The sequence below is a fragment of the Sapajus apella genome, unplaced genomic scaffold (genome assembly GCF_009761245.1).
Source record: "Sapajus apella isolate SASKATOON/1434 unplaced genomic scaffold, GSC_monkey_1.0 scaffold36, whole genome shotgun sequence".
Taxonomy (NCBI): Eukaryota; Metazoa; Chordata; class Mammalia; order Primates; family Cebidae; genus Sapajus; species Sapajus apella.
In genome coordinates, this window is record NW_022436976.1 from 26,184,375 (window position 1) to 26,192,089 (window position 7,715).

The following is a 7,715-nucleotide window of genomic DNA, read 5'->3' on the forward strand; positions in this document are numbered from 1 at the left end:
TACTCTCTGTTGCCAGAAGTTAGTGCTGGTGGTGGGAAAGCTTGTTGTAGGCTTGTAAATGATAACTGAAACAAGCTGCCTGAGACACATTGTTGGGTACAAAGCACAGAAGAACATGTTTTTGTCCCCTCTTTATTATTACCTTGGTCAAGTTCCTGAACTCTGTTGGCTCTCAGTTTTCTCACTGTAAGTGGAGACAATAATAGTTTGCCTGCCTGAAGAAATGAGGTGAGCTATATGGTACAAAATCAACAACCACATGTTGAATATCTTCTTTAGATAGAACCTTTCCCTTGACATTAGAAATGTGGAGAAATATAAGGCAGAGTTCCTGCACATATTATGCTTCACATCTAAGATGCAGGACTTGCATCTTAAAAGGACAAATAAATAACATGGAGACCTATTTGTAGCATGGTGTGTGAGTATCAAAGACAAGGAAAAAGATTACTCACCAACAACATAATAAACTTCTCAATTTAAAATAATAATAAAGAACACTTTTCTCTTTTTTTAAAAAAAATTTAAGTTTAGGGGTAGATGTACAGGATATACAGGTTTATTACATAGATACACCTGTACCATTGTAGTTTACTTCACAGGTCATCCCATCACCCAGGTATTAAGCCTAGCGTTCATTAGCTATTTTTCCTGATGCTCTCCCCACCCCACAGGTGCCTAGTGTGTGTTGTTTCCCTCCATACGTCTATGCATTCTCATCATTCAGCTCCCACATATAAGTAAGACCATGCAGTGTTTGGTTTTCTGCTCCTGCTTTACTTTGCTGAGGATAATGGCTTCCAACTCCATCCATGTTCCTGCAAAGGACATTATCCCTTTCCTTTTTATGGCTGTGTAGTATTTCATGGTGTATATGTACCAATTTTCTTTATGCAGTCTATCATTGATGGATATTTAAGTTGATTCCATGACTTTGCTATTGTAGATAGTGCTGCAATGAACATATGTATGCATGTACCTTTAAAATAGAATGATTTATATCATTTGGTATATACCAAGTAATGGTATTTCTGCCTTTAGGTCTTAGAGAAATCACCACACTATCTTCCACAATGATTGAACTAATTTACACCCCCACCATTGTGTGAAAACGTTCCTTTTTCTTCATAATCACTGCAGCATCTGTTGTTTTTTGATGTTTTAACAATAGCCATTGTAACTGGTGTGAGATGGTATCTCACTGTGGTTTTGATTTGCATTTCTCTACTGATCAGTTATGTTGAGCTTTTTTTTCATTTTTTTTGGCCACATGTATGTCTTCTTTTGAGAAGGATTTGTTCATATTCATTTTTTAATGGCTGCTTTTTAATGGGTTGGTTTTTTTCTTGTAAATTTGTTTAAGTTACTTGTGGAGTCTGGATATTGGAAGGCATATAGGTAGGTAGGTAGGTAGGTAGGTAGATAGATAGAGAGAGAGCAAAGATTTTCTCCCATTCTGTATATTGTTTGTTCACATTGATTTTAGTTTCTTTTGTTGCACAGAAGCCCTTTAGTTTAATTAGATACCATTTGTCAATTTTTGATTTTGTTGCAATTGCTTTTGATATTTTAATTATGAAATCTTTGTCCAAGCCTACGTCCTGAATGGTATTGCCTAAAGTTTCTTCTAGGGTTTTTATAGTTTTGGGTTTTACATTCAAGTCTTTAATCCATCTTGGTTAATTTTTGTATATGGTATAAAGGAAGGGGTCCAGTTTCAATTTTCTGCATATGACTAGCCAGTTCTCCTAGCACTGTCTATTAAATAGGGGATCCTTTTCCCATGGCTTGTTTTTGTTAGGTTTATCAAAAATCAGATTGTTGTAGGTGTGTGCTCTCATTTCTGACTTCTCTATTCTGTTCCATTGGTCTATGTGTCTGTTCTTGTACCGGTACCATGTGGTTTTGGTTACTGTAGCCTTGTAGTATAGTTTGAAGTTAGGTAGCATGATTCCCATTAAATTACCATTGATCTTCTTTGCAGAATTAGAAAAAACTATCTTAAAATTAATATAGAACAAAAAAAATGGCCCAAATAGCTGAGTCAATCCTAAGCAAAAAGCACTTTTCTCTATTCTCCTACCAATGTTCTAAAGAAGAAAATAAAGAATAAAGAAGGAAAGGCTACAGAGATGACAAAGCAAATGAAAAAGGAAGCAGAAAAGAAAAAATTCAAAAATATCAGTAAAAGTAGCTATGTAGATAAATATAAAGGTCAGTATTAATGTCTTTCCATTTGTAACTCTCACTTTTTCTTATGTGATTTAAGTCCAATTGCATAATTCAAAAATTATAAATCTGTTTATGAAGACACAATGTATAAATATGTTATTTGTCACAATAACAACATAAAGAGAGGGATGGAGTTGTATAAATACAAACATTTTGTATACAACTGAAACTAAGTTGAATTGAAATTAGATTGCTACAAATGAAAATGTTAATTGTAATCCTCAGGGCAATCATTAAGAATACAACTTTAATGACCAGTGATGATGAGCTTTTTTTCATATGTTTGTTGGCTGCATAAATGTCTTCTTTTGAAAAGTGTCTGTTCATATCTTTTGCCCACTTTTTGATAGGGTTGTTTGTTTTTTTCTTGTAAATTTGTTTAAGTTCTGCCTAGATTCTGGATATTAGCTCTTTGTCAGATGGGTAGATTGCAAATATTTTTCCCATTCTGTTGGTTGCCAGTTCAGTCTATTGATAGTTTCTTTTGCTGTGCAGAAGCTCTTAAATTTAATTAGATCCCATTTGTCTATTTTGGCTTTTGTTGCCAATGCTTTTGATGTTTTAGTCATGAAGTCGTTGCCCATGCCTATGTCCTGAATGGTATTCCTCAGGTTTTCTTCTAGAGTTTGTATGGTGTTAGGCCTCATGTTTAAATCTTTAATCCATTTAGAGTTAATTTTTGTATAAGGTGTAAGGAAGGGATCCAGTTTCAGCTTTCTGCAAATGGCTAGCCAGTTTTCCCAACACGATTTATTAATAGGAAATTCCTTCCCCATTGCTTGTTTTTGTCAGGTTTGTCAAAGATTAGATGTTTGCAGTAGTGTGACATTCTTTATGAGGCCTCTGTTCTGTTCCATTGGTCTATATTTTTGTTTTTGGTACCAGTACTATGCTGTTTTGATTATAGTAGTCTTGTAATATAGTGTGAAGTCAGATAGCATGATGCCTCCAGCAGAAATGCAAATCAAAACCACATTGAGATACCACCTCACACCAGTTAGAATGGCGATCATTAAAAAATCTGAAGACAACAGATGCTGAAGAGGATGTGGAGAAATAGGAACGCTTTTACACTGTTGGTGGGAGTGTAATTAATTCAACCATTGTGGAAGACAGTATAGTGATTCCTCAAGGATCTAGAAATAGAAATACCATTTGACCCAGCAATCCCATTACTGAGTATATACCCAAAGACTTATAAATTGTTCTATTATAAAGACACATGCACATGTATGTTTATTGCTGCACTGTTCACAATAGCAAAAACTTGGAACCAACCCAAAATGCCCATCAATGACAGACTGGATAAAGAAAATGTGGCACATATACATCATGGAATACAATGCAGCCATAAAAAAGGATGAATTAATGTCCTTTGCACAGACATGGATGAAACTGGAAACCATAATTCTCAGCAAACTGACACAAGAACAGAAAACTAAACACCACGTGTTCTCACTCCTAAGTGGGTGTTGAACAATGAGAACACATGGACACAGGGAGGGGAACATCACACACTGGGGCCTGGAGGGTGGGGGGGCTAGGGGATGATTGGCGGGGGCTGGGGAAATTGGGGAGGGATAGCATTAGGAGAAATACCTAATTTAGATGATGGGGCAATGGATGCAACAAACCACCACCATGGTACATGTATACCTATGTAACAAATCTGCATGATCTGCACATGTACCCCAGAACTTAAAGTATAATAAATAGTTTAAATAAAAAGAATATAACTTTAAAATGTGTAGACAAAGAGAAAAGAAAGTAATCAAAAAGTTAATGTATTTAATACAAAAGAAGGCAGTAATGAAGGAATTAAAGAGCAAAAATCATAACATATAGAAAGCAAATAGCAAAATGTGATTGTACAAAGATGTGATTGTACCACTGTACTACTCAAACCTGAGCAAAAGAACAAGACCCTATCTCAAAAAAGAAAAAAATTGTTACAACAATTAAAGACATTACATAATAATAAAGGGTCAATCCATCAAGAACATATATCAATTATAAACCTATAAACAGAGCCCCAAAATATATAAAGCAAAGATGGACAGTTAAAGACAGAAGTAGACAGTTTAACAGTAAGAGTAGGACATTTGTATACTTCACTTTCGATAATGTGTAAAACAACTAGGCAGATCATCAACAAGGACATAGAGGACTTGAATAACACTATAAGCCATCTAGACCTAAGAGATGTATAGAACACTCCATTCAACCACTGTAGAATACACATTCTTCTCAAGTACACATGGATCATTCTCCAAGATGAACCATATGTTAAACTTCAAAACAAATCTCAATACATTTTAAAAGATTAAATCATAACAAATGTCTTTGGAATGAAATTCAAAATGTATAACAGAAGGAAAACTGGAAAATTCACAAATATGTGGAAATTAAACAACATACTCTTAAATAACCAATGGGCCGAAGAAAAAATCACAAGGGGATTTAGAAAATAGATATGAATGAACATAAAAACACAACATACCAAAATCTATGGGATGCAATGAAAGCAGTGCTCAGAGGGAAATTTATAGTTTTAAAAACCGGCATTAAAACAAAATCTTGTATCAATAACCTAACCTTCCTAAGTAAGTGACGAACAAACAAACAAACAAACAAAAGGCAGACTAAACCAAAAGCAAATGGATGCGCTGAAATAATAAAGGTTTTGAGCAGAAATAAATGAAATTATACCAAAGTTTATTCTTTGAAACGATCAACAAAACTGCCAAACTTTTAGCTCAACTGATGAAGACCAAAAGAAGATTCAAATTACTAAAATAAAAAAGGAAAGCGGTAATATTACTATTAGCTTTATAGAAATAAAAAGAATTATAGGAAGTGGTATAAACATTTCTATATGAAAAAAATCATATAACATGGACAAAATAAACAACTTCCTGGAAACACACAAACTACCAAAATCAACTCGAGATGAAATCTGAATAGACCTAAAACAAATAAGGAAACTGAATCAGTAATCAAAAACTCTAACAGAAAAAAGTTCATGACAGGGTGGCTTCACTGGCAAAGTCTACCAAATATTTTATGAAGAGCATCAATTCTTTTCAAACTTCCAAAAAGTAGAAGTGCAGAAAATACTTCTGAGCTCATTCTATGAAGCCAGCATTACCCTGATATGAAAGCCAGACAAAGACATGACAAGAAAAGAAAACTGCATGCCAATATCCCTTATGAATATAGATGCAAAAATTCTCAACACAATACTAGCAAACAAAATTCAACACTAGATTAAAAGGATTATACCTCATGACTAAGTGGAATGTATTCCAGGGATGCAAGGGTGGTTCAATATATAAAAAGAAATCAAATTAATGTATTACAACATTTATGAAAGAAAGAGTAAAACTCCATACATTCATCTTAACTTATGATAAAAAGCATTTATAAAATTCAGGTCTTTCAGGATGAAAACACTCAGTAAAGTAGAAATAGAAGGCAGCTTTCTCAACATGATAAAGACCATCTGGAAAATTCCACAGTTAACATCATACTGTATGTTAAAAACCAAAGCTTCCCCTGTAATATCAGGCACAAGACAAGAATTTTCATTCTTGCCACTTCCATTCAACACATACTGGAAGTTCTAGCCAGGTCAACAAAGTAAGAAAAAGAAATAAAAGGCATCTATATTAGAAAGGCAGAGGTAAAACTATTTCTAGTCACAGGTGACATGATTTTATATCAAACAAAAACTATTAAAGCTAAGCATTAGTCTGTTTTGCATTGCTATAAAGGAATACCAGAGACTGGGTAATTTATAAAGAGTTTTCTTTGGCTAACTTCTGCAGGTTGTACAAGCATGACACCAAGATCTGCTCGGCTTCTAGTGAAGCCTCAGGAAACCTATACTCATGGCAGAAGGAAGGGGAAGCAGGCATGTGACATTGTGAGAGAGGGAACAAGAGAGAAGGCACCAAGAGGCCCCAGGCTCTTCTAAACAGCCAGCTTTTATGTGAACTAATAGAGTGATAAGTCATTATAATGAGGAGAGCACCAAGCCATTCTTAAGAGATCTGCTCCCATGACCCAAATACCTCTCTCTAGGCCCACCTTCAACAATAGAGTTCATACTTCAACATGAGATTTGGAGGGGCCCCACGTCCAAACTATAGCAAGGAAATAAAGGAATTTAAGGAAGTTGCAGAATATAATATCAAAACTCCAGTGTATTTCTACAATGGATGTCTGTATTGTATATAAAACTCCATTGTATTTCTATACATAAGCAATTAACAACCTGAAAAGGAAAACATAAAACAATTACATTTAAAATAACATAAGGCCTGGTGTGGTGGCTCAAGCCTGTAATCACAGCACTTTGGGAGGCCAAAGTGGGTGAATCACTTGAGGTCAGGAGTTCAAGACCAGCCTAGCCAACATGGCAAAACCCTGTGTCTACTAAAAATTCAAAATTAGATGGATATGATGATGCATGCCTGTAGTCCCAGATACTCAGGAGGCTAAGGCAGGAGAATCACTTGAACCTGGGAGTCAGGGGTTGCCGTGAGCTGAGGTCATACCACTGCACTCCAGCCTGGGAGACAGAGCAACACTGTCTCAAAAACAAACAAACAAAAACAAATAAACAGAGAAACAAAAAATAACATCAAAACAGTAAAACATTTAGGAATATATTTAACCAGAAAAGTGTAACACTTGTGCACTGCAGACTATAAAACTTTGCTGAAGGGGATTAAAGAGGACCTAAATAAGTAGAAAGACATTAGAAGTTCATGATGGGGAGGAAGGCAGCAAATCACACTGCCATATGTGTACCTATGCAACAATCTTGCATGTTCACATGTACCCCAAAACCTAAAATGCAATTTAAAAAAAGAAGTTCATGGAATGGAAGATAAGATGGCAATACTCCCCAAATTGATCTACAGATTCAGTGCAAACTCTATCAAAATTTCAACTTCTTTTTTGAACAAATTCACATGGAATGACAAGAGATGGAGAATATCCAAAATCCTGAAAAAGAAAGCAAAAGAGTTTAAACCCCCTACTTCAAAACTAACTACAAAGTTACAAAAATCAAAATAGTATATTACTGGAATAAGGGTAGATATATAGGTCATTGGAGTATAATTGAGAGTTCAGGAAGAAATCAAGATATCTATGGATAATTGATTTCTAATAAGGATGTCAAGACCATTCGATGGGGGAAAGAATTGTCTTTTCAAAAAATGGTGCTTGGACAAACAAATGTCTATATGGCCAAGAATGGATTTAGATCTTTACCTCACGCTACATACAGAAGTTAATTCAAAACAGATTAAAAAACTCAAATGTAAAAGCTAAAACTATATGATTCTTGAAGGGAAACATAGGTGTAACTTTTTGTGACCTTAGATTAAGCAATAATTTCTTAGCCAAGCAACAAAAGAAAAATAGATAACATAAACTTTACTAAAATTAAAAACAAAAAATTATTACAGTGT